The sequence below is a fragment of the Pituophis catenifer genome, unplaced genomic scaffold (assembly GCF_029215685.1).
Source record: "Pituophis catenifer annectens isolate HBS135680 unplaced genomic scaffold, rPitCat1.0.hap2 SCAF_2, whole genome shotgun sequence".
Taxonomy (NCBI): Eukaryota; Metazoa; Chordata; class Lepidosauria; order Squamata; family Colubridae; genus Pituophis; species Pituophis catenifer.
This window is the reverse complement of record NW_027256882.1, coordinates 24,265,759-24,290,731: the sequence shown is the minus strand read 5'-3', so window position 1 is coordinate 24,290,731 and position 24,973 is coordinate 24,265,759. Positions and strand designations below refer to the sequence as shown.

Here is a 24,973-nt window from a genome sequence, read left to right as displayed (position 1 = left end):
TTCCATTTTTAGCCAGCATTAATGGTGATTTATCAAGCAACATTGTTTCCATTTGTCTTTATGCAAAAATTCTTAGCTAATTTCAATGCAGCAATAGGTGTACCAAGGGCCAGAAAAGGCTAAATTTAAGAGAGTCTTAGAATATATTGATCAGCTAGGACCTCTGTGTGTGTGAGAGAGAGAGTGAGAGACTGAAATATAGACTTTATTAGCATTTCCCCCAATAATTTTATTTATTTATTTATTTAATTTGTATACTGCCCTTCTCCCAGAAGGCACTCAGGGCGGTGAACAGCCAAAATTAAAAAACATACAAATTGAAGGTTATAGTGTACAAATAAAACTAATACAACTACATAATGCGGAAATACTTTCTTCAAAGTCTTAGCTAATTTCAATGCAGCAACAGGTGTACCAAGGGCCAGAAAAGGCTAAAGTTAAGAGAGTGTTTTATTTATTTATTTATTTAATTCGATTTTTATACCGCCCTTCTCCTACTGGACTCAGGGCGGTGAACAGCCAAGTAAAAACATCACATACAAAATTTAAAAATATTTAAAAGAAATTAAACAAGAATTGGCAAAAATAAAATTTAAAAACACCCCTATTAAAACCAAATTACAATTAAAAATATCTAAAAATATCTAAGGGGGGGTCAAGCCAGCCCGGCTTGATGAAATAAAAAAGTTTTAAGGGCACGGCGAAAAGCCCAGAGATCGGGGATCCTACGTATCTCTGGGGGCAGGTCGTTCCAGAGGGCAGGTGCTGCCACAGAGAAGGCCCTCCCCCTGGGAGTCGCCAGCCGACATTGTCTGGCCGACAGCACCCTGAGGAGTCCCTCTCTGTGGGAGCGTACTGGCCGGTGGGAGGCTATCAGTGGCAGAAGGCGGTCCCGTAAGTTAGAATATATTGATCAGCTAGGACCTCTGTGTGTGTGTGAGAGAGAGAGAGAGAGAGAGTGAGAGACTGAAATATAGACTTTATTAGCATTTCCCCCAATACTTTTATTGAAGGTTATAGTGTACAAATAAAACTAATACAACTACATAATGCGGAAATACTTTCTTCAAAGTTAAAAAAAGTGGAGAAAATAATGGACAAATAAAGGTCCCCCTTCACTCCAAGAATTATATATAAAAAGTTTAAATGTAAAATGTTTTAATTAATCTATTCATTAGATAACCTCCTGAGCATAAAACTTATATCGACAATTCGCATTTAGCTATAATTTCTTCAAGTCTTTCCTGATTTATGCCTTGTCCCATGCCTGGAATGACATTTTGTTAGCTAAGCCATATCGTGTTCTCAAAAATTAAACATTTATAGCACTTTTGGGGGGATTTGGGCCTTCTCTATCATGATCAGATGGAAAATGGGATAAACATGAAGAAAAAAATATTTTCTCCTATTCATGTGAAATAGCATTGAAGACCTTCAAATGACAGTAAAAATCCACTTTTCAAAATTAAAACACGTACCTATTATTTGGTTTCAATTGGTAAAGTCAGTTCTCTGGAGCTGCCACTTATGAAGATCAGATTTTTTAAAAAAACTTTTCCTAATTCAGCATTATGTAAATAAAAAGGTAAAGGTAAAGGTTCCCCTTGCACATATGTGCTAGTCTTTCCCGTTCATCTCCGTTTCAAAGCCGAAGAGCCAGCGCTGTCCAAAGACGTCTCCATGGTCATGTGGCCGGCATGACTCAATGCCAAAGGTGCACAGAACGCTGTTACTTTCCCACCAAAGGTGGTCCCTATTTTTCTACTTGCATTTTTTACGTGCTTTCGAACTGCTAGGTTGGCAGAAGCTGGAACAAGTAACCGGCGCTCATATGTGTAAATAGAAAATGCTTAAATTTCAACAACTAAATCTACAATTTATATGGATTCATATTCAACTGGATCTATCGGTGGGTTGCTACCAGTTTGGCCTGGATCAGGCGAACGGGTAGTAGCGGCAGGAGGCTCTGCCCCCATGTTTCACAGATTTATATGGATTCTCCCGTGTGGATCTTGTTATGGGAATTAAGACAAGAGCCCTGAGAAAAGGACTTTCCACATTCCATGCATTTATAAGGCTTCTCCCCCATATGGATTCTACTATGGTAAACGAGTAGAGTGTTTGTAGAAAAGCTCTTTCCACACTCCATGCATTTATAGGGCTTCTCCCCTGTATGGACCCTATTATAGTAAATAAGTTGACTGCTCTTAGTAAAGCTCTTTCCACACTCCATGCATTTGTGTGGCTTCTCCCCTGTATGGATACTACTATGGTAAATAAGTAGAGTGTTCGTAGTAAAGCTCTTTCCACACTCCATGCATTTGTGTGGCTTCTCTCCTGTATGGATCATTTTATGGAAAACAAGGTCACTGCTCCTAGGGAATCTCTTTCCACATTCCATACATTTATAGGGCGTCTCTCCTGTGTGGATCCTTTTATGAACAGTAAGAGAAGAATTTTCACAGAAGCTCTTTCCACACTCTGTGCACTTATACGGCTTCTCCCCTGTATTAATGTAGATGAAGCGGGATCTGATAGATGACCACTGGATAACTTTCTATTCACTCTATTCTAAAAGCAGGAAATGCATCCGGTTGGAAAAAGTACAAAGTCAGCCAAAATCCTTTTGATACCTTTAGGAGGCCTCTAAGTTGTCAGAAGATAGGAACATTCTAATGACATACAGCTTAAAGGTTGGTTAGGTCAAGGGTATCCACATGAGCTAGAAGTCATTTATCAACAGAAGATAATTTGAATCTATGCTCCAGTAATTTACAGAAGAATTATGATTGTTTGGCAAGGATAATGTAAAACTTTAGTAATTAGGAAATGTCAAGTAAATATAACAAATGTATATGACCATATAAACTGCTGAGTTAACAGAATCCTTTGTCTTAGAAATGTATAAAACCAGTTGTATCAGAATTCTCTCCTTGTTCAAAGCTTCATGTACAAAACTGGCTCTGAACCTTGCGCAATAAAACTGTCTCTGGCTGACCTAGGAATGTTGCTTTGTCTTCATCATTACACAACAGCATGGATCCAGTCATGGGAAGCAAGAGAATTACGATGAGAGAAGATCATTCCACACTCCATGCATTTATAGGGCTTCTCTCTTGTGTGGATCCTTTTATGAATATTAAGAGAAGAACTTTGAGAGAAGCTCCTTCCACACTCTGTGCACTTATATGGCTTCTCCCCTGTATGGACCCTACTATGGGAAATAAGTTGACTGTTCTTAGTAAAGCTCTTTCCACACTCCATGCATTTATAGGGCTTCTCTCTTGTGTGGATCCTTTTATGAACATTCAGAGAAGATCTTTGAGAGAAGCTCTTTCCACACTCTGTGCACTTATATGGCTTCTCCCCTGTATGGACCCTACTATGGGAAATAAGTTGACTGTTCGTAGTAAAGCTCTTTCCACACTCTGTGCATTTATAGGGCGTCTCCCCTGAATGGATACTACTATGGTAAATAAGTAGAATGTTCCTAGTAAAGCTCTTTCCACACTCCATGCATTTATAGGGCTTCTCCCCTGTATGGACCCTACTATGGTAAATAAGTTGACTGTTCTTAGTAAAGCTCTTTCCACACTCCATGCATTTGTGTGGCCTCTCCCCCGTGTGGATCTTTTTATGGGAAACAAGTTCACTGCTCTTAGGGAAGCTCTTTCCACATTCCATACATTTATAGGGCTTCTCCCCTGTATGGATCCTTTTATGAACAGTAAGAGAAGAATTTTCACAGAAGCTCTTTCCACACTCTGTGCACTTATACGGCTTCTCCCCTGTATGGATCCAGTAATGGGAAGAAAGAGAATTACCATGAGAGAAGCTCTTTCCACACTCCATGCATTTATAGGGCTTCTCTCCTGTGTGGGTCCTAGTATGGTAAATAAGGTGAGTGTTCGTAGTAAAGCTCTTTCCACACTCCATGCATTTATAGGGCTTCTCTCCTGTGTGGATCATTTCATGTGACTTAAGGTTAGACATCTGAGTAAAGATCTTCCCACACTCCATGCATTTATAAGGACTTTCCCCTGTGTGGATCGTTTTATGGAGAGTAAGTTTTCTCTCTTTGCTGAAGCTCTTTTCACAGTCCGTACATTTGTAAGGCTTGTCCCGTTTGTGGATCCTTTTATGTGAACTAAGTTGTCTGCTGTGAATAAAACTCTTTCCACATTCCATGCATTGACAGGGCTTCTCTCCTGTGTGGATCCTTTTATGATTTGTAAGTTGATTGTTCTTGATAAAGGTTTTCCCACACTCCATGCATTTATATATCTTCTCCTCCGTGTAGGTCCTTTTTTGAGATGTACCAGACCCATTTTCATGAGGAAAAAAGAAAGTCTGTTTGTCATTTCTTCCATTGTCTCTGCATATATAATCTTCTCCTTTGGGTTTAGCTTGATCGTGTTTATCTACATCTAATTTGTCTCTGAATAGTTTCATGTTATTCCCAATAGATTTTTTATTTGTTTTTCCTTGTTGGGCAACAAAATCTTGCATTGGAGCATGAAGAGACGATGAGCTTTCCTGATTCCAATTATTTGACTGATTTCTCTCACAGCTTTCTACTTCCATTTGAATTTTAGGGTTCTCCATACCATCTCCAGAAGTAATTGTTCGGAATAGTTCCCCAGAATCTTCATCTTCTTCCCCATTATTACCTTCACAGGAAAAGAAAAAAAAAATGAAAATAATAGCAAGATTAGGGGGAAAGTGCAATCTGCAGGAAGCTGGAATATAATGCAAAACAAACTACATCAATCTTCTTAGACGCAGAGATGGCCTTTGAAAATTTGACTTGGACTTAGAAGAGCGTGACCTAAGATTTGGATGGCATCGATATTTGTGGTACAATGAACTCTAGAAAGAGTGCAGAGAAGAGCAACCAAGATGATTAGGGGCCTGGAGGCTAAAACATATGAAGAACGGTTGCAGGAACTGGGTATGTCTACTGTGATTAAAAGAAGGACTGGGGTGACATGATAGCAGTGTTCCAATATCTCAGGGGCTGCCAGAAAGAAGAGGGAGTCAACCTATTCTTCAAAGCACCTGAGGGCAGGACAAGAAGCAATGGGGGGAAACTAATAAAGGAGAGAAGCAACCTAGAACTAAGGAGAAATTTCCTGGCAGTGAGAACAATTAATCAGTGGAACAACTTGCCTTCGGAAGTTGTAAATGCGCCAACACTGGAAGTTTTAAAGAAGAGATTGGATAAACGTTTGTCTGAAATGGTATAGGGTATCCTGCCTGAGCAGGGGGTTGGACTAGAAGAGCTCCAAGGTCCCTTCCAACTCTGTTATTCTAAGTTAGGATTAATCTATATTTTAAAAACCAGGATGTTAGAAGTGCCAACTGAGAACATGAAACAGATATTAATCCAGACTGTGCTCCAAAATAACTTCATGGCTCTCGGCACAAGGAGCATCTTACAGAAGAGAAGCAGAAGGCAAAGACAATGGATAACATGTTCGGAGCCATCAGAACTTCACCAAGGCAATAGCAAATGAAATCAAGAGCATCTGATGGCAGAAAGGTATAGTTGTCCCACAATATGGTTTTCATATTGTTATCGGACAGATTCAAGGTGGGGAAAATGGACCTATGTTATTCAACAACATAAAACAGAATTTTAATCTTAATGACAGAAAAAATAAACATGTAATACCTAAAAGCTACAAATAGGTTTAAAATGTATGATACAACGAGCAAAGACGTTGTATCATAATATATAGATGTAACAGCGGGAAAATATGTGATTGTTAGCACTGAAATGTACATGATGTTATAATCTAAAGGGCAACTTTTATAAAGTGACTAGCTGAATGGCCATGCTCCGCTACTAAACTATGTGATCGGGCTTGATAAATCGACACTTAGAGTTTGAAAATTAGTGAGTAGTTATGATTGGCCTCTCCTCTCCACTTCTCTCCTTCAGGCTTGCCCCACAGAAGCCTCTCCTCTCTATCCCCTTCTCTCCCTCAGGCTTGCCCCATAGATCCTCTCCTCTCCCCTTCTCTCCCTCAGACTGGCCCCATAGATCCTCTCTTATCCTACTCCCTTCTCTCCCTCAGGCTGGCCCTATAGATCCCCTTCTTTATGAAACGGGGAGATGGTCATTTTGAAAAATCCTTTCTTAGTGAGCACCTAGAAGCCAAGAGGAACATACATGGCAAATTTCAAGTTTGTAGGCTTTATGGTTCTGGAGATTTTGTGATTAATGCATGAGTGGTTTTCACTTTTATATATACAGATATACCATTGGTATAGGATACCAGAAAAATGTTCTAAAATGTATAAAGGTAACTCAAACTTATACTGGAAATGTGGACAAGCAGAAGGCTCGTTTTGGATTGAAAGACATTCAATGATACAGAGAACTTTCAAGATCAACATCCAACTGAAATCAGAACACTTTATGTTGGGACTAAGGAACAGGAAGCTGGAAAACAGTCATGAGATAGTTTCTGAGTGTGATAATCACAGTGAGACTGTTTTTACCACCAAAGTTGGAGGGTATACAATACATTCTACAATAATGGTAGAATGGTTGGCGAAAATGACAGAATTCTCAAAGATGACGAAATTGACTTCTGTGATTAGAGAAAGGCTAATATCTGTATTGATTAGTGATTGGAAAACCCCTGAAGGACTTTTTGCTGAAAAAAGAAAAAAAAAGTGAAGTTGTTTGAAGATTAGAAAGGATAAATTACGTGAAGGAGAAAACTATGATCTAACCTTAGAGAGGCTAAGTTATAACTTTTTTTATTACTTCATCTTTCCCCCCCCCTTTCCTTTTTTAATTTCATTATTTTTTTTCTTGTTAATGCATCACTTACACTGTCTTATTTCTTTTTCAGAATTTTTATTGCTTTTATTCCAACAAAATACCTTTAATAAACTTATAACAAAAAGAAAAAAGAAATAGCTCGTTTCATCTCATTTAAAACTGTCTTCCCAAATTTTGTGAGTGGACCGTAGCAAACCCTTACCTAGAGGGGCCAGGTTTCTATGATTTTCCAGCATGACTTCCCAATGCAGTGCTTTTTGGTCTGGATCCAGCTGTGACCACTCCTCCTTGGAGAAATACACAGTCACCTCCTCCAATGATACAAGACCCTCCTGAACAAAGAAAAACAACACTATAAGACCAGGAGGATTTACAAGATCTATCCTATTGTTTAAATTATCCCAAGCACTTTCAGTGCCATTCGGTAAAAGGAATCCCAACTTTCTACTGGATCCCTGTCTGTCTGTCTATCCAGCTACCTACAAACTATCCATCCATCCATCCAGATTTTCAGCATCTGAAGAGAATCAACCGGCAGATGGGCCTCAGAAACCTATCAGTGACTTCAACCCGTCCTGTGTTTGAAGAAGAAAATGGGGGAGGAGTATTCTTTTTAGCATTTAAGTAAAAGTCTTGCAGTGTCCCCAGAAGAAAGAGTCTTCTTCATTATCGATCAAAGTGCTGCGAGAGTTTAAGTTTGTATGGCAAGGTAAGAAACCAAGGATAAAATTGAAAATAATGCAGGATATGCGAGAAAGAGGGGGGCTGAAAATGCCCAATTTAAAATTATATTATGAAGCAGCTGTCTTATAAGCAATTAGTGATTGGATTAACTTAACAAATGGAAGGATTCTGAACATTGAAGGACATGATTTGGTTGGCATGCTTACTTAGTGTTGTAGGAAGTTAGCACCCACCCCTTTCCTGGAAGAGTGAAATATTTTAGGAAATATGAAAAAGGCAGAATATTATATTTCCCTGGATGAGAAATGGAGAAGCATATTTTACAGACAAAGCAGCTCCCACCTTCCTGCCCCCCACCCTTTGTCAATGGGCCATTAAGGCCTGGGCCAGTCTATTCTACATAACAAAGATCTGCCTCCTTCAGGCAGAGCCATAATAGGAATTGCCAAAGATCCAACAAAGATAGGATTAGCCCTCTACACAATAGCAGCAGAAACTCACCACGTGACCTGGGAAGCACATGTGACCATCAGCCAGCAAGGCCCCCACCCCCTGGGAGTCTGACAACCAATCAGGATACTCTTTCAGGGCCCCAAGAAATGCAGAGCCAGAGAGAGCATAAAAACCCGAGGATTTACTGTATCTGCCCCTTTTCTGTTCAGGAACTCAAGCCATGTGATCCTGTCCACCATTAAACCATCTTTCCAAGCAGTCTCCATGTTTCCAGTGTCTGTTTCCCCACTTGGAGCAGAACCTAGAAGGATGTTTCTTCCAACAGTGTATGATAAAAAGGTGGATAGAGCATTTAAGAGCCATATATTGAGGAATGCTTTACTGCGTGTCTGGAAGAAATATCAATATAAATTAAATGAAAAGATACCTATATGGACAGTACCCAGGCACGCAATAGAGAACACGAGTATAGAAAGCAGACAGGATGTAATTACATATACAGATATTCTTAATATGGAGGGAGGTATATTAAAATTAAAACCTTTGAATGTGTTGAAAGAGGAGAAAATAATTCAAACTTGGTTTCAATATGTACAACTTCAAGCCAGATGGAGAAAAGATCAGAAAATTGGTATTATACAAAGCGATGAAAATTCAATAAAACAAACTAGAGACCAAAGTTCAATGCATATAAAAAGATTGTATAATATATTGATAGACTCGGAAACAGAGCTAGTTAAAGATTGTATGATAAAATGGGCGCAGAATTTTGAACAACCAATAATGATGGAAACATGGAAACATGGGAAAAAATATGGGTAAGAAATGTGAAATTTACACAAGCGCAAAATTTAAGGGAGAATTTTTATAAAATGTTTTATAGATGGCATCTAGATCCAAAAAAACTATCTTGTATGTACCCGAATGTACAACCAAAATGTTGGAGATGTGATTGTGAGGATGCTACATACTTCCATATTTGGTGGACATGTAAAAAGGTTAAAGCATTCTGGATAAAAATTTGGTGGATTTTACAAAACATTCTTAAAAAGAGGTTAAAATTTTCACCACAGTTGTTTCTGCTGGGTATAGTTACGGATTGTACGGTTATAGAGACTAATTTGATTTTGAATTTAATAACTGCAGCAAGATTGTTGGTGGCACAATATTGGAAGAAGCAAGATCTACCTACAATCCAAGAATGAACAATGAAAGTAACAAACCTAGCGGAGATAGCAAAAATCTCAGTGTACTTGAAGGAACATTCAAATGAAAGATACTTAAGGGACTGGAGAAGATGGATAGATTATATCCAAAGCAAACACCGGAATAAGAAGTTGCAGATAGGTTATGAATAAATATGTAGATATTTGGTGTGTTTTTAGGTAATTAAGTTAGCAGGGTAATTAGGGAATTGAAGGAATAAGAGATGCTGAATGTTTTAATTATTTAGATTAGGATGGATTATGTTTGTTGAATGTTATACCCTGTAATTTGTTCTGGGAAGAGGTGGGGGAGGTGGGTGGATGGGAAGGGGAAGGGTTGGGGGGAGGGGTGGTGGGGGTAAGGGAGGGGAGGGGGTGGGGGTGGTAGGGAAGAGGGGGAATATGTAAACCTTCTGTAAAACTTTTTAATAATAATAAAAAAAAGTGCTGCGAGAGGCAGCCAGGGATTTAAATCAGGTGCCATCAATATCCAGAGACACATTGCTAACAGTATAAACTGCTGGCTTAACAAGAGAAAAGAAAGAGCAAAAATTGCTTGGGAAGAGCATTTGTCATCCTTTGCAAAGCTGGATTCTTTGCATCCCAAATCCAGCCACAAATGGAAGGATTAGAAATTATGTTGATGGGTCCTTGGTGCTCTCTGAGCTTGGTTCCTTTCTTACAGACCTTTCATTACCCCGACCAGGTAACATCAGTGCTAGAAATTATTTTGCAGGCAAAAACTGCCTGGATGATATGCTCTTTCTGTCCACCCTCTTTCAAATCTAATGACCTGCTTTACCTTTTAATATGGTGTCTACGGAGATTCTCAGTCATCCAGGTCATGGTTGTCCCAAAGGTGCTTTTTCAAGAGGTGACTGGACTTTCTGGTTTTTCTTTCAAAGACATTTTCCTTCTCATCCAAGAAGCTTTTTCAGCTCTGAAGAAGAAAAGCTGAAGAAGCTTCTTGGATGAGAAGCGAACCGTCTTCGAAAGAAAAACCAGAAATTCCAGATCCATGGATGCCCTCCCCAACCCTGCCTGGCCCCCACAGGTGCCCCCCCCCCTTGTGAGTGATGTTGAACTGGCCACACCCCTGGGCCATGCCCAGTCAGCCGGGCCACACCCCCACTCCCCACCCCAGCCCCCGAGGACAAACACAATGCTGATATGGCCCTCAATGAAATTGAGTTTGACACCCCTGTGCTAATGTGATTATTTCAGTTATTATTGAGAAGACTTCCATAATTGAATGTCAAAGAATTACTAAAAGGAACACTCTCTACTTAACAGATGCTAACACTGTAATAGCCTTATTTTTTATTATCCTTCTCTTACTTGAGTTGTAGGTTCAACGATTGTTTCAGTTCCATCATAAGCAGGTGTTATCTTCATTCTATTCTTCACTGCGAGGGAGACAGAATTTTAACACGCAAAATTAACAAAATAGGACAAGCTATTCTACAGAATAGCGGGGATTTCTCTGGAGAATGGGAGGACCTTCAGTTACCTCCTGAGGTATCCTGACTTGGATCTTCCTGAGAGATCCTCCTGAAAAACGTCTCCTGGAAGGGATTTGATGGATTCTTCCTTCCCTCAGGATCGCTGATCTCCACAGCAAAGGACTTGAAATAAGAGACAAGAGAGAAGAAGAATTAAAGTGCTCCCCTTGAAGAGCACTCGGAGGCTCCAACTGGTCCAGAATGCGGCCGCGCGGGTGGTTATGGGCGCAACTCGTTGTGCCCGCGTGACACCCCTCCTGCGCGAGCTGCACTGGCTCCCAGTGGTCTTCCGGGTGCGATTCAAGGTGTTGGTCATCACCTTTAAAGCGCTCCATGGCACAGGACCCGGGTACCTTCGAGACCGACTTCTGCCACCAATAGCCTCCCACCGGCCAGTTCGCTCCCACAGAGAGGGTCTCCTCAGGGTGCCATCAGCCAAGTTATGTCGGCTGGCGACACCCAGGGGGAGGGCCTTCTCTGTGGGAGCCCCAGCCTTGTGGAATGAACTGCCCCCGGAAATACATAAGATCTCCGACCTCCGGGTGTTTCGCTGCGCACTGAAGACCCTGTTGTTCCGCCAGGCCGGGCTATCAACATAATAATTTTAAATTGGGGTATTTTAAATTTTCAGGGTTTTAAACCGGGCCAAATCTATTTAATTATTTTAATTTTTAATCATTGTTTTGTCTTGTGTTTTTAAATTGGCTGTACACCGCCCCGAGTCCTTCGGGAGAAGGGTGGTATAGAAATAAAATTATTATTATTATTATTATTATTATTATTATTATTATTATTATTATTATTATTATTATTATTATTATTATTATTATTATGCATCACACAAGATGAAGTGGGCCCTTGTTCTCTGAACACAACCTGAAAATCCCCAGCCTCCATCAGTGAGGCTGAGTGAAAAATGAATTGTACAATGTCCGCACATCTCCACATATTATGAATGCCAGAAACGTCTGCGAAGGAGGGGTGAAGAATTCAAATACATATTTTTAAATTCCCTTCTGGGTTCTTATCCAGATGAAGGTTTCTCACCTGCAACTCAACCTGCTTCTTCTGCTCCTCCACCTGGCTCAGGAGGAAGCCTTCAGCCAGGGCCACCGCCTGGGCGCTAGTCTCTGCTCTACACTCCCGCACCCAGCTCTCCATCTTCAGGGGCAGAAGGGCCAGGAGCCGCTCCAGAACAACGAGGTCCAGCACCTGGGCTTTGGTGTGCTTTTCTGGTCTCAGCCATTGCCTACAAAAGTCATGGAGTCGGCTGCAAAGTCCTCGGGGACCCTCAGCTTCCTGGTATTGGAAGCTCCTTAAGTTCCAGGGCTGAACTTCCGAACAGATGATGGTTTCCTCCTCCAGGATCTTCTGCCTAGTTCTTGCCCAGATGTCCCCACAGGTCTCAGGCTGAACAATAGCAGGGCCTTTTCCAGTTCTCTCAGTGGCTAAAGGTTGTGTTTCCATACTTTCCCTGTCCTGAAACTCAACTCCAAATGGATCCAAGGATATCTTGTGGATCTCCAAATGCCTTTTAATTCATATGATCGATCTTGTACACACTGGAAAGACGCCAGAAAGCCTTTCAGCTCTTTCCCCCCCCCCAAGAGATAATTTTTGTATGCCAAGATGTTCAAATGACTCCACTTTGTGTATCTGAGATGGAAAAGAAAATCAGTTCCAAGAATTAAAAGGTGTAGATTTAACCATTGAAACAATACATTTTTCCGATGAGCTCTAGGGCAGTGATGGCTAACCTTTTTGCCATCGTGTGCCAGGAGCGTGTGTTTCGTGTGCATGCGTGGGACCAGAAGTTGGCAAATGGGCCATTTCTGGCTTCCAGAGGGCCTCTGGGGGATGGGGAAGGCTGTTTTTGCCCTCCCCAGACTCCTAGAAAGGCTCTGGAGGCTGGGGAGAGAGAAAAACAGGCCTTCCTCACCACCTCCCAAGATCCTCCGGAGGCAGGAAACAGCCTGTTTCCCTACTTCTGGTGGGCCCAGAAGGCCCAAAAATCAGCTGGCCGGCGTACCGGAGCTGAGCTCACGTGCCCACCAATATGGCTACGCGTGCCATAGGTTCACCATCACGGCTCTAGAGGTTAAGGAGAGTGAGTGGAAGGTCCTAGAGAGGACATTTGTGATGTCCTCAGGAAAGCCAACCCTCCAGCTGTTCCTTCTCTTGGCCAAGAGCACCCCATGAAGGATCCCTTATGCAATGCAGCTTCTCATGCCAAGAGGGCAGAAAAGGAGCATGGAGAAGAAAGGAGGAAGGAGGCTGTCCAACCTCATTATTTTCTTGTTTCTTAATCATGAAGCTCATCTGAATTGGCTTGAAGGGCTCCTCTGGGAGGTCCTGGAGGCAAAAGGCGTCCAGGGCCTACACATGGAGATCAGGTGTAGGTTGGCCAACTTCTTTTTCAGGGCATTTTCTTAACAATTTCTCCTTGTAAAACATCCTTCCATTCTCCACCATCCAGTCAGAGCCAAAGAAGCTTCTTGGAGGAGAAGCAAAACGTCTTCAAAGAAAAACAAGAAAGTTCAGTTGTCTCTTGTAAAAACACCTTTGGGACAACCACGACCTGGATGGCAGAGAATCTCCATAGACATTTAGCTATTGAAAGCCAAATATGGCCCTAGGTTCTGCCTCAGTTTACCTTTCCATTAAGCAACTGAGTTGGAAGATCATTTAAAAGCAGGTTATTGGGGTACCCTGTTAGCCGTAAGTATATAATCATGCAATGTGAGAGAAAGCTGCTAGGCGGGTTTTTCCTCTCTTCTTAGGAAGACAAATCAGGAGAAATTAGCATATCAGTATAACTGCAGAGCAGGCTCCCATGCTGTGATAGGATTATATGCAGCCACCTAGAGCCAAAGGCAAAACTGGAACCCACCATTACTTAAGCTGCAAACGTATTTAATATTTTCCAATTTCTTGATAATACCCAGAATAAGATCCTACAAACCTGGGGAGCTACGTGAGACTGTATTCATCATTTTCTGGATTGCTTCCACAGCTAAAAGTTGAAGAAAGAAAAAAAAAATCATTTGTCCTGTGTTAGATTAATGTGAATAAAATAGGAATCATACAGAGTCAGCTACATGAACTCTAAAGGACCCTCTCTATTCACATTATTATAAAGCTACATGAACTCTAAGAGACCCTCTCTATTCACATTATTATAAAGGAGAAACGTGCTTGTTGGAGATTACATTAAAGTCAGCTAAACCCCATTAAGTGGTAATATATCTTCTGATGAGACCTAGCTGTCACGGAGGGACAGCCATATGGAAAACATCTGAGGGGCCTCACAAAGACAGGCACAGGAAACAAAGAGTCACTTATTATCTCTTATTACCCAAGGACAGCAATAAATCTCCCATTAGCAGCTACAGCACTTAAGGAAAAGTTGTGTTGTGGAATGATGAGGACAAAGCAACATTCCTAGGTCAGCCAGAGACATTTTTATTGCGCAAGGTTTAGAGAGGTATGCATACCTAAAAAATCTGAACAACTTTATGATTCTTTTTTTTTTATTATATTTTTATTGTTAAAGAATAACAGAAAGGAAAAAAAATCAATACAAAAATCAATAGTAAGGAAAGAAATTTTTTTCCCCCAACGTGCTATACAAACGGAAAGGAAGTTTTAGGAAATTGAAGTCTTCAATTCTTCCAGAAATCTCTTTGATAAGGTACTGGTGCCGATTCATCCAATCTCCCAAGTGCAAAGTCCACAAATGGTTGCCAAGTGTTCCAAAAAACATTTTCTTTATATATACCACTTCTAATTTTAATATCACAAGTCAATTTATCATTTAATGCAAATTTCCATGTTTCATTATACCATTCTTCTAATTTTAAGTCAACATTTAATTTCCAATCTCTAGCAATTATAATTCTCCCCATTATAACCAAAATCCTCACCAATTCTCTTTCTCCAGTTGTTAATGTTGTTTCATTCAATATTAATAATAATATGGTTTCCAATTTCAATTTGACCCTCTTCTTAATCATTTCAAATATTTCATTTTCTACCCTAGACCAAAAAAGTTCAACCCCATTACATTTACACCACATATGAGCATATGTCCCGAGTTCCACTTTACATCTCCAACACATTTTATCCACTTTATTATCCATTTGAAAAAGTCTTATTGGGGTCAAATACCACTTCTAAATAACTTTACAGTTATGTTCTTTATTCCTTATTGATAATGTTCTCATTATTCTACTAACCCAGTTCAAATTCCAATTTTGATCAGAAATTTCAATACCCAGTTCTTTTACCCAATTCTCTTTCATTACCCTTTGTGAATTATTATCAAAGTTAATAATTTTATAAATTTTACTAACTAATCCCTTTGGCCCAATTTCATCTTTTATTATTCGAGATATCAAATTTTCAAATTCCGTTTCCTTTCTATTCTCATCATTCCTTTCTTTGCATTTCCTATTCCATTTATTCATTTGAATTCTTTCAAACCAATTAATGTTTAATTTTCCATAAATTTCCTCTTTCCTCATTTCATTTTCTATAAATTTCAACCATTCACTAATTGTTTCCACTTTCTCTTCTATTATAATCCTCTCTCTGTTACTATTTAATTTCATTGGGCAATTCTCTTTCAGTTTACCTAAATACAATGCGACTGGTATTAATTTTTTTGCTACTCTGTCCCAATTTTTAGTCAAACTATTTAACCAATAATTACAAATTTTAACCTTACCTTTAAAATTTTCCAAAAACCATTTATAACCAAACTTCTTTATTTCCTTCATTTCCAAGTTACCCCAAAGTTTAACATCTCCTTTTAAAATTTTTACTACTGTTTTTATATTAAATGCTCTGTAATAGTTTAATAATTTTGGAATTCCTAAACCACCTTGTTTTTGGTTCTGATACCACATTTTCTTAATCAATCTTGGTTTTTTATCCCCATTACAAAATTTATCTAATTTTTTAATATATATTTCAATGTCCTTCTCGGTTAAAAAAAGCATGTGGAGAAGGCCTGTAATTGAGTGAATTGGAACTTTCTATTATAGATTTTAAGAAAGATGGATTATGTGTATGTTGAAGGGAATAATCATGAGGCAAGAGGACTACGGAACAAGGGCATTTGCAGTTGATCTGGTTGTCAGCCTAACATGGTCGATGGAATTAATAATCTAGATGAAAGACTTTGGAGAAGATATCATATTGTTATGGAATGAAGGGACGAAACAACATTCCTGGTCAGAGAGAGACAGAATTTTATTTGCAAAGGTTCAGTGCATTTTGATTCTCGCAAAAACTGAACAAAGGATGTTCTGATTCCATGGTTTTTATACATTTCTAAGACAAAGGGTTCAATGATCTCATATCCTCTCCATATACAGTCATATAAATTTGTTAATTACATTATACTTTACCATCCGTTTTCCCATATATGGTTAATCATTGCTTTCTAGTTTACAACTTTTCCTTAAGTGCTCTCAGTTGCTAATGGGAGAGTTACTACTGTCCTTGGGTAAATTTATTGGATTAAGTAACTCTTTGTAACATATAGGTCTTTGTATCATTCACAGTGAGGTCACTCAGATGTTTTTCCATGTGGCAGTCCTTTCCGTGACATCTAGGTCTCAGAAGATATATTACCACTTAAAGGGGTTTAACTGTTTGTTAATGTAATTTCCAACAAGCACTTTCCTCTCTTATAATAATGTGAATAGAGAGGGTCTCTCAGAGTTCATGTATCCAAGCACATCTTCCCCTTATAATAATGTGAATAGAAAGGGTCCCCCAGAGCCCATATATCTGACTCTGTATGATTCCTCTTTTATTCACATTATTTCTTTTATCTACATTATTCTTTATTTGCTATTTACCTCGATATGGAATATAAATATAAAGTCACTCAGGGGGTTTTTATATATAAAAGTACTTTTCAATGATGGGGGCAGATAGCAACTAAAGACACTAAATACACTGTTGGAAGAAAGATCTGATGTGACTGTTTAGATTTTATAAATAATTATATATGGTGGACCTGCGGGAAAGTGGGTGAAACAAAACTGATATGGTATATGGTGATAGGTTAGGTTATATTGGAAAAGGGATGTTATTGCAGAATGGACTCTGAAGGTGGCCAGTCTCGCAGAAATGGTGAAGTTATCAGCATATATAAAAGACCGGACACAAGAGACTTATGTAAGGGAGAGGAGGATATGGATAGATTATGTGTAGAATAAATATTAAACTAGGAAGTACCAGATAATTATTAGATGAATGTTGTCTAGAAATGTATAGTTTACAGGGGATAGAATGTCAGGAAGAAATGTATAACACACAGGGGGTAGAATAGATGTGCGGTAAAGTATTATATAACGTGATTTGGATTTGGATTTCATCCTGGGGAAGCCATGGGGGATGGGTAGGGTAAGGGAGGGTTAGGGAGGGAAAGCGGGGGGAAGGGGGAAAAATTTGTATTTGTAAAACTTTTTCAATAAAAAAAAAAATCGGAAGCATCTCGAATAAAAAGTTAAATTTAGGAAGTAACATCATTTTACATAAAGCTACTCTACCAAACCAAGATAACTTAAGCTTTTTATATTTCCCAATTTTCTCTTCAATTTCTTTTATTACTATGTCATAATTTAGTTTCTTTAAATTTTTAATTTTAAGTGAAAGTATAATACCTAAATATCTTAAATTATCCTTTATCCTAATTCCAAATTGATGTTGTAATTTTTCTAATTTGTTTTCCCTATCAATTTCCATTAATAATTCTGATTTTGCCCAATTTACTTTCAAACCAGTCATATCTTCAAATTCTTCCAAATGTATTTGAACTCTTTTTATATCATTTGTAATATTATTTAAAATGACAAGAGTGTCATCTGCATATAAATTAACTTTGACGCCTTTATAACCTATTAATTCTGAATCCTCTTCAATCAAAGTTGTTAAAATTTCCATTGCTAATAAAAATAGGGTCGGAGACAGGGGACAACCCTGTCTTGTCCCTGCTTCCAAATTTATATCTTGTGTAAATATACCATTTACCTTCACTCTTGCCGTACCCCTCTGGTACAATTTGGAAATAATATGAATAAATTTATTACCAAAACCTAATGCAGAAATCATTTCTTTTATAGTATCCCATTGTATAGAATCAAAGGCTTTAAAAATATCCAAGGCAAGAATACCTATCTTATCACCATTATTCTCAGCAATATCAATAACATTTAATACTCTTCTAACTAAATCATACATATAACGCCCTTTAACAAAACCTACTTGATTATGGTTTATATATTTATCTATAAAATTATTCAATCTATTTGCTACAATTGCAGTAAATATCTTAGCATCTTGGTTAATCAAGGAAATGGGCCGATAGGATTCAATCTTTTCTAAATCTTTACCTGGTTTCGGGATTAAGGATATAATTGTTCTATTCCAAGACAACTTTATGATTCTGAGACCACAGTTTTATACATTTTCAAACAAAGGATTTTGTTAACTCAGCAGTTTATATGGTCATATACATTGGTTATATTTAATTGACATTTCCTAATTACTAAAGTTTTACATTATCCTTGCCAAACAATCATAATTCTTCTGTAAATTACTGGAGCATAGATTCAAATTATCTTCTGTTGATAAACGACTTCTAGCTCATGTGGCTCCCCTTGACCTTACCAACCTTTAAGCTGTATGTCATTAGAATGTTCCTATCTTCTGACAACTTAGAGGCCTCCTAAAGGTATCAAAAGGATTTTGGCTGACTTTGTACTTTTTCCAACCGGATGCATTTCCTGCTTTTAGAATAGAGTGAATAGAAAGTTATCCAATGGTCATCTATCAGATCCCGCTTCATTTACATTAGTTGTGTAGCTAAAATAATCTAATAAACTAGAAACTAATGGTTTAGTAATTAGGAAGTGTGTCAATTATCATACAACAAGTGTATGTTAACCATATATGGAAAATGCATGAGCTCATGTTAACCATATATGGAAAACTGGATGAGCTCACCGAATCCTTTGTCTCAGAAATGTATAAAAACAGTTATATCAGAGCTCTTTCCTTGTTCAAAGTTTCAGGTACAAATCTGGCTCTGAACCTTGCACAATAAACTGACTCTGGCTGACCCAGGAATGTTGTTCAGTCTCAATTTTTCCACAACAAGATAGACTATACTTGTCCATGGAGGCTCTATCAAAGATTGTCAAATTTTACTTTCTCCTCCCCACTTTCACCCTCATTAGATGCCATGCTAAGCAGTGGTGGGTTGCTACCGGTTCGCTCCGGATCTGCCCACCCGCCCGGACGTCTCTGCGTATGTGCAGAAGCGTTACGCATGAGCACGAGTGCACCCACGACCAAACCGGTAGCAAACAAAATTGAAACCCACAACTGATGCTAAGGGGAAAAAATGTAACACAATAAATCTGATACATTCAAGGTTTTAAGAGATAAAGCAGTACTTTTCAAAAGTAGCAAAACAGGGAAATATAGCATATCAGCCTTGATTGGTTACATTATTTATAGCTCCCTGTTGCTCTGTTAAAGAAGCTAAATATCTTGCTCCCCCTTCATACAGGATGAGGTCACAGGTGTCTTGCAGGAAGTACCTAAGTTTCCAGCAGTTTGTTCGTGGATACCTTAATGCTTGAATAACTGGGAACTTGAGGTTTGACGTTTTCCATTTCCTTCACACTTTTTATTTATTTATTTATTTATTATTCAAACTTCTATACCGCCCTTCTCCTTTCGGACTCAGGGCGGTGAACAGCCAAAATAAAAACATTTATACATAACATTGCAATTAAAAATAGATTTAAAATAATTAATATTGCCTAAAAAGCAATATTTTATAACCTTCTTTTTGTTCTGCCTCACTAGGATTGTTCCTTTGACAAGAATGCCCTCAAATGCATTGTTTAGGATAAATCCAAACTAAAATGCAAAGGAAAATCACTGAAGTTTTACACACACACACACACACACCAAAAACAGAATATCAGAGTTGGCTGCGACCTTAGAGGTCTTCTCGTCCAACCGCCTTCTGAGAAAGGTTTGTCCAATTTCCTCTTAAAAACCTCCAGTAATGAAGCACCCACAGCTTCTGGAGACAATCATCCCATTGATTGATTAGTCTCAACCGTCAGGAAATCTTCCTTAGTCCTAGATCGGTTTTCTCCCTGATTAATTCCAGCTATTGCTCATGGTTCCGTCTTGTAGTACTTTTTTAAAAAAAAATGTATTTTGAGAGAAAGAAGAGATCCGATGCCACAGTGCCCCTCCCTTCTCAGGCAAAAGTTGTAAGCAGGGAAAAAAATGGTTAAAAGAACATAAATAAACCGGTAAAAACCCCCCTCCCTTTCCTACTTCCATTCAAGGTAATTCAAATCTCATTCTGCCTTTGAAATTGTATCTAATTTCAAAGGCAGAATGAGATTTGCATTCCTTTGAATATGCTGTCCAGCTTGACGTTTTTGGCAGAAAGAAAGAAAGAAATCGCCCTCAGACGTTTACCAAGGTGTAGAAAAGAAAATCTCCAAAGCGGATCACCCACAAATACAATGCAGATGTTTCCTCATTTAAGAAAAGGGAGAATAGCAAACAATTCCTTCAGAAAAGATCTCAGCTACTATGTTTACTATTAGCAAAAATAAAGAATTACAGACGCACAGACAAGAGAGATCATCTTAGCTAAACATCCTTTATTAATTTTGTGATTGCTGATGCGTAGGTTAATGGCTGCTTTGGTTAATAAGGGACTCTTGCTTCATATGGATTTCCTTGCAACTGTGACAGCTTGGTCTCTCAGATGTTATGTATCAACAAAAATGGAATTTAGCTGACTTGGTGAAATCTCCAAACAAGCATATTTCTTTCTTATGATCAGGAGATAAAGAGGGCCCTTCAATGTTCATGTAGCTGACCCTGTATTATCCCCACATTATCATTATTCCTGCAACAAAGAGGCAACTGGACTTTCTGTTTTTTTTTTCTTTGAAGATGTTTTGCTTCTCATCCAAGAAGCTTCTTCAGCTCTCAGCTGAAGCTTCTTGCATGAGAAGCAATACGTCTTTTCAAAGAAAACACAGAAAGTCCAGTTGCCTCTTGAAAAAGCACCTTTGCATGTTCACAAGAATAAACATACCTTACGCACACACAATAATAAAATAATCATAATAAATATATGGAACATTGTCCATGTTGGTCACGATGGGTGGGACACAACTTCGCAACTAACAACACACATACACACATCACCCTAGAATCAGCATGTAGACACCCTCGGATAAGTTCCCCTTATAAAAATCTGCTACTGCACCCCATTTCTCGGCAGCCTTCCCCCAAAGGCAACCTGTTTGGCTTTGAGGTATAAATATTTCTTCTTTCCTCCCAGCTGCCTGGATCTCATTTTTATTTATTCTTGTTCTTTTATTTATTCTTGTTCGAATTGGAGCCCCAAAGGATTCTCCTGCCAGATGTGGTGAAACGTTTTCAAGTCCACCAGTCTATTTCTCTGTGTAAATCTGTCTCCAATTGTTTTGTCTTTAATTTAAAAGCCTTGATAGTCAATTATATCTTTATATCTAATTATTTTTGTCTTCTCTGTTAAATTTGGGTGTCTAATTGATTCTACCGGCGATAACCAATTTGGTATCTTCATATAATGTTGTTTTTTAATTTTAAGCCAAATTTGTAGTAATGAGTTTCTTATTGTGTGTCTTTTAAAATATGAATGTGTTGTGTATTTTTCATCCCACATAAAGGAGTGCCAGCCAATTTGGAGTTCGTGTCAAATACACTCAAATACAATCCAAATACAGAGAACATATAAAAACATATGAAATTCATAACCAAAAACAAGAAATAGATAAAATTATATTAGATTCAGAAAACAAATTAATTAGTAGAATCTACAAATTTCTTCTACACTATAAATTGGAAGAAGAGACAGTCAAAGAAACGATGATTAAATGGGCTCAAAACATCAAACATACAATACCTTTGGAAAAATGGGAAAAGTTCTGGCAGGTAAACCTAAAATTAACAAAAGCAACTACAAGTACAAGGAAAACCATCTGAAAATGTTTTATAGGTGGCACATGTCTCCAACCAGACTGGCAAAAATACAGCCTAAAAATAGCCCGATCTGTTGGAAGTATAAAAAGACACAAGGGACCTGCTATCATTTATGGTGGACTTGCCCGGCAGCAAAGAAATTTTGGTCTAACATTAAAAAATGGTTGGAACAAATAACAGAAACACAGATAGAAAAAGAACCAGAAACATTTTTATTAGGAATTTTTAACAAATCATATCCTAAAGACATCAAATATCTCACAATTCACATATTAACAGCTGCAAGAATAACTTACGCAAAAAGTTGGAAGCAAGAAAGAACACCAAATGAAACAGAAGTAATAGAAAAAAATCTTAGAATGCGCTGAAATGGATAGGTTAACCAAAGAAAGAGAAGAAAGAGAAGAATCAGATTATTACAAAATATGGAATAATTGGTATAATTGGTTAAAAATGAGAAATAAACAAAAAATATAGGGGGAAATATTACCGATTTAAATATATATTAAAAAATGTTACTAGATTAAGGAGAGGTGAAGAAATATAAGTAGAATTGTAGAATGTCACTTTGAAAAAATGCTTAAGAAGAAATCATATTCTTTTTGTGTATATGTTGTATAAATGTTTGTTGTGTATATGTTATGTTATGTCTTTTTTAATATTTTTACTCAATAAAAATTTATTTTTTTTTAAAAAAAAAGAAAAGTGAAACGTTTTCAAAGGGGGGAGGGCACCCCCAAAAGTCCAGTTGTTGCATTTTTGGGGGAAAAAGCCCCTTTGGATCGGAAGGACCACAAAGAAACTTTCTGGGAGCAACTGCCCCAAAGCTCCTTCCCGGAGCCCCTCGGGGAGCCTCGGCCGGGAGAGGGGGACTCTCCCCGCTTTGCACCCCTCGAGGGAAGGGAGGCTGCAGCTCCCTGCAGGCGACGCGGATGCCGAAGCGGATCCCCAAGCAAAGGCATGCAAGGCGTGGCGGGGATGAAGCCTTACCTGGCCGAAGCGAGAACCGAGAAGCCTCCTCCGAGGGATCCAGCTCCGATCTCCAAGGGGAATCCTCTGGGAAGGATCGGGGGGAGGACGGGACTGAACGAAGCGAGAGAGGAGCGAAGAAGACAGCCGCTGCGGGGGCGGGGCTTCGTGGCTCCTCTCGGGATCCTCCTCCTCCAGGCAGCCACGCCCCTCGGCAATGAGCTCTTGGGCTGCCTTTCCCTCCCGTGACGATTGGCCAGAAGGGAGAAGATTGGCTCCGCCCCCGAACGTCCGAGCGGGATTTCCCTTCGGGGCGCCTTTCCCATGCAAATGAGGCGAGGCGGGAGGAACGGTCCACTTTGGGGGTTCGAGAGGGGGCGTTCGAGGTGGTCGAGCCGGACTGCTACAGATGCTGCCTCCCCTGCGGGGGCTGAAAGGTGGATTCTTCCTATAAGGGGAGCTTTTCCCCGCAAGGAGAAACGTAGCTCCGATTTCTCTACATTTCTGCTTGAAAGTTCTGGCTGGATCGCTTGGAAAAATCTGACTTGGATTGCCTGCTCGGAAGAGGCTCAATGCAGGTAGTCCTCGATTTACAGCAGATACATTAACAAAGTTGGAAGGGACCTTGTAGGTCATCTAGTCCAACCCCCCACCCAGGCAGGAGACCCTACCTTCATCACTTCTGACAGGTGGCAGTCCAGTCTCTTCTTGAAAGCCTCCAGTGATGAAGATCATTTAGTGACCATTCAAAGTTACGACGACACGGGGGAAAAAAGGGACTTGTGGCTGTTTTTCACTCTTACGACCCTTGCAGCCTACTCATGGACACGTGATCAGAATTCAGACGCTTGGCAACTGACTCAGATTTATGACGGTTGCAGTGGCCTGGAGCCACGTGATCCCCTTTTTGCAACCTTCCGTCCAGCAAAGTCAATGGGGAAACCAGATTCGCTTAACAACTGTTTTATTAACTGTAGTGATTCATTTAACTATTTGTGGCAAGAAAGGTCGTAAAACAGGGCAATGTTCACTTGACAGATGTCTCACTTAGCCACTGAAATATTGGGCTCAATTCTGGTCGTATGTCGAGGACTACCTGTAAACTTCTCCCGGTTCTTCAAATGGATTTTTTTTTACTTTTTGTGGGAAACAAATGTGAAATTGACCATGTCAGTGGCATACAGGGAAAACCAGTACAAGATGTTTTATAGATGGCATCTCCCGCCGGCGAGACTCACCAAAATGTTTCCAAATACATCACTGATTTGTTGGAAATGTAAGCAATCTTAGGGAACATACTATCATTTATGGTGGACGTGCACATCTGCAACAAAATATTGGACTAAAATCAAAAAGTGGCTTGAATAAATAACTGAACAACATATAGACAGGAAACCGGAATTATTTTTATTAGGGAATACTCTCCAAAAAATATACCAAAGAAATACAATATCTAATTTTACATATTATAACGGTGGCCAGAATAACATATGCAGAGAATTGGAAAACTAACATAATACCAAAAGAAGAAGAGGTGATGAGAATTTAATTTAATTTAATTTAATTAATTCAATTTATATGCTGCCCCTCTCCGAAGGCGGCTCAGGAGAAAAGTTTTGGATTGTGCGGAGATGGACAAATTAATGAAAGAGATAAAAGAAAAAGATGAAACAGAATATTATTTAATATGGTATAAATGGTTAGAGGCAGTGGTGAAATGTAAAATTTGTTACTAACGTTCTGTGGGCGTGGCTTGGTGGGGGTGGGTGGGTGGGTAATGTGACTGGGTGGGTATGGCCAACTTTTTCTTTTAAAAAAACTTTTAAAAGCATTTTTTCTACAACCTCTTCGGCAGCCATCGCTACCGGATCGGGCGATGCATTTCACCCCTGGTTAGAGCTCAGGAATAGTAAGTAAGAAGACTTACCAAAATGCCACTAAACAGATCATGTATGTAGAGTAACATATCGATACAATAATATGTATAACAGATAAAGAACTGTATTTATAAATAAGGAACAAGGGGACCACGAATATAAATATATGTAAAGACGGGGAGGGGGAAAAGCGTGAACTTTAGAAGAGCACCAATATGAAATGGTTGTAAAATGGAAATGTATGTTTCGTGTTTGTTTCTGGTTTTGTTTTTAAAGGAAAAATAATAAAAACATTAAAAAAATAAAAAAATAAAATAAAAAGGGATTTTGTCAGGACAAGGAATCTGCTTCATGCTTTTGTGAAGCCTAGATCAGAACAGACATGTAGTTGGCACTATTACC

At 38.9% G+C, this 24,973-nt stretch overlaps 1 pseudogene; it reads right to left on the bottom strand.

Annotated features, from left to right (window-relative positions):
- LOC139311823 (zinc finger protein 721-like) overlaps positions 1–22,799 on the bottom strand; it is a 74,767-nt pseudogene extending 51,968 nt beyond the window's left edge.
- Between the last annotated feature and the right edge of the window lie 2,174 nt (positions 22,800–24,973).